This window comes from Euleptes europaea, chromosome 21 (genome assembly GCF_029931775.1).
Source record: "Euleptes europaea isolate rEulEur1 chromosome 21, rEulEur1.hap1, whole genome shotgun sequence".
NCBI lineage: Eukaryota > Metazoa > Chordata > Lepidosauria > Squamata > Sphaerodactylidae > Euleptes > Euleptes europaea.
Genome location: NC_079332.1, coordinates 5,075,237 through 5,078,804, shown reverse-complemented (window position 1 = coordinate 5,078,804; position 3,568 = coordinate 5,075,237). Strand labels below are relative to the sequence as shown.

General features: G+C 50.4%; 1 non-coding gene across 1 annotated transcript; it reads right to left on the bottom strand.

Moving 5' to 3' along the window:
• Positions 1–741: 741 nt before the first annotated feature.
• TRNAA-GGC (transfer RNA alanine (anticodon GGC)) lies at positions 742–813 on the bottom strand. The gene has a single exon. It is a non-coding gene; the product is annotated as a tRNA-Ala (tRNA).
• Between the last annotated feature and the right edge of the window lie 2,755 nt (positions 814–3,568).

The following is a 3,568-nucleotide window of genomic DNA, read 5'->3' as shown; positions in this document are numbered from 1 at the left end:
AGGCGGGTAGGGTTGCCAGATCAAGGTTGGGAAAGTTCTGGAGATTGGGGGACGGAGCCTGGGGAGGGCAGGGACCCCAGTGGGACCTCAATCCCATACAGCCCGCCTTCCAAAGCATCCGTTTTCATCAGGGAAACTGACCTCTGTGGTCTGGAGATAAGCCGCAGGGTTTAGGGAGGGGAGTAGGGTTGCCAGGTCTCTCTTTGCCACCGGCGGGAGGTTTTTGGGGTGGAGCCTGAGGAGGGCAGGGTTTGGGGAGGGACTTCAATGCCATAGAGTCCAATTGCCAAAGCAGCCATTTTCTCCAGGGGAACTGATCTCTATCGGCTGGAGATCAGTTGTGATAGCAGGAGATCTCCAGCTAGTACCTGGCAGTTGGCAATCCCAGAGGGAAGGGAATTCAGTGGGGTACAGTGCCATAGAGTCTGCCTTCCAAAGTGGCTATCTTCTCCTGGTGAACTGAAAAAGCACTCCTGAATAATTCAGTTTTGCATAGTCTGTGGAAAGCCAGAAGGGTGGGGGAGCCTTCCTAACCATCCCAGGTAGCCCATTCCATAAGGTGGGGGCCACTACAGAGGAAGCGTGCATACCGTGCCCACTAGCAGGCGGGCACCTGCAGGAGGTGTACTGAATCAGACCCTCGGTCCATCAAAGTCAGTACTGTCTACTCAGACCAGCAGCAGCTCTCCAGGGTCTCAGGCAGGGGTCTTTCACACCACCTACTTGCCTGGTCCCTTTAACTGGAGATGCCGGGGATTGAACCCGGGACCTTCTGCATGCCAAGCAGATGCTCTACCACTGAGCCACAGCCCCTCCCCATTAGTTGCTGTTGAACAGGCAGGAGAATGCTGCTGCAGTCGTGTTGTTTGCGGGCTTCCTAGAGGCACTGTGGGAACAGACTGCTGGACCTGATGGGCCCTGGTCTGATCCAGCAGGGCTTTTCTTGTGTTCTTATGGGTATCGGAGAAACGGCAGTCCTAGAGTGACACCATATTCCCCAGTGAGCTTCCTCTCCTCCCCAAAATTTGCCCTCCCCCAGTACCGCTCCCCATTCTCCAGGAATTTCCCAAGATGCAGCTGGCAACCCTATTTGTATGTGGTGACCAATGTCTTGGATTGAGCCCAGTGCCTGATGGAGTGACTGCAGAATGGGAGTGATACGTCTGCTCCGCCAGCCCTGTTTTCTCTCTTTCTATGCCTCTGTTCTCTGCTTTTCCTCCTTCTCCCTTCTCCTCCCTCTTTACTCTGAGTTTCCTCCTGCTCCCCCCCCCCCATTTTCTCCTTGCTATTAAACTAATTGGCTGCACCTGCCAGCGAGAACCATAAAATTGGAGAAGTCGCCATGGCTGGCTGAATTGGATATGATTTGGATATGCCCAGCCTCCAGATTGTTTAGATTAGTGTAACCCTTTGTCACGGGTTCTCACATGTTCTCGGCCTGGTATGTCGCTGAATCAGAGGCGATCTTTACACTCAGACCTGGGTTTTTTTAAATCAAAACTGAAGGGGTTTAGTTGGTTTTTATAGATGTCTGAGACCAATAATTGCTTTTTAAGGGTCCTTCAAAGGGCCGGTTCACACACACCCCAACAAAATATCACTGCTCTAACCTAGATGGCGTACATTTTCTCTTCGGTGTGGAAAGCCCACTCCACACTTTCCTAAGGGGCCTCGTAAATTTTTCAGACTTGGTGATCTCTTCCTGCATGTTATCCTCACATCTAGAAGAAGAGAAGAGATGGTTTTTTATATGCCAACTTTCTCTACCACATTAGGGAGAATCAAACCGGCTTACAACCACCTTCCCTTCCTCTCCCTACAACAGACACCCTTTGATGTAGGTGGGTCTGAGAGAGCTCTAAGAGAGCTGTGACTAGCCCAAGGTCACCCAGCTGGCTTAGTGTGTAGGAGTGGGGGAACCAACCTGGCTCATCAGCTTAGCGTCCGCCGCTCATGTGGAAGAGTGGGGAATCAAACCCGGTTCTCCAGATCAGAGTCCACCACTCCAAACCACTACACCATGCTGGCTCTCTACCTTTTGAGGTGGGCTAGGATGAGCTATAGTAACTGGCCTGAGGTTACACTACCTCCCCCTTAGTAAAGTGACCACTGAATTGAGAGCTGCTCACCAGCTGGTACTTCCCTGGGTGGCCATGGACCCTGGGATTTAATCTCCTCCCCCCCAAAGAATCTATGACAAGATTTACATAGGATCTCCCTCTCCTTCTGCCTATTTTATCAAGTCTTCCTTCCCCGGCTTTCAGATGTCATCCACACAGCAGAACAACAGAATTTACAAATAACCCGTCTCTCGTAGATCTTAGATACACACAGGGGCCAGGATGAGATGAGCCATATGTTTCTTTATAGGTTTTTTTTTTTTTGCAAACTGATGTTCCCTATAACCTCCCCTCTCTCTCGAAAATAACATCATAACCGCTAGGGGCCTGAAAACCCGTCTTGATAGCGGTGACTGATTTGTGTGCATGCTTGTGCATGTGTGAGTGTGTGCGAAACTCGGTCCGATTCCAAGGAAGAACCAAATATTTGGTTCCCACGCCATAAGCAAAGGACTAGAAAAGAAACAGACGCTTCGTTTTGGCAGTTGTCTTCTTTTGGGCTCGGGGCTTTTTGGGGAAGCTTCTGGAATCTTTTCATTGGGGCATTTCTTCCCAGGTTTTGGATTTATGAATGGCCTCGACTCCCCCCGCCCCCAGCCCCAAGTGGAATCCTTCAGGGCAGTTCACAAAAACTATAGCTCAAGCCCACTGGCCACCCCAACACCCCACACCGCAGTGGTGCTACCAAGGAGATGGGAAAGAAAACGCTCCTTCCTCCCCTGGCATCTTTAAACACAGGGCGGCAACCTAGGCATGCCCCATAGCGCTTCTCAGGTTCTCGTGGAGGCCAACACAAACAGGGGAAACCGATTTCGTTCACACAGGCCTGCTTAACTATCCCACGGTGGGCCACGGGGGTACACCTAGGGCCGCCGACCCTACAGGTGGTGGCCGGAGATCTCTCATAATTACAGGTGGTCTCCAGAGGACAGAGATCAGTTCCCCCTGGTTCTTTCCTTTATTCCATTCTCCATGCTTGAGGACCGACTGGTCACAAGCAAAACAAATTCAGTACATTCCATAATAAATAGTCCCCCCTGGTTAAAATGGACTGCCAAAAAAACAAATCAGTGGGTTCTAGATCAAATCAAGCCTGAGATGACCCTAGAAGCTAAAATGACTAAACTGAGGCTATCGTATTTTGGTCACTTCATGACACGACAAGAGTCACTGGAAAAGACAGTCATGCTAGGAAAAGTTGAGGGCAGCAGGAAAAGAGGAAGACCCAACAAGAGATGGATTGACTCAATAAAGGAAGCCACAGCCTTCAATTTGCAAAATCTGAGCAAGGCTGTCAAAGACAGGACATTTTGGAGGACTTTCATTCATAGGGTCGCCATGAGTCGGAAGCAACTTGACGGCACTTAACACACACACTGGTTAAAATGGCTGCTTTGGAATTTGGACTCTGCCACATTATACCCTGCGGAGGTCCTTCCCCTCCCCAA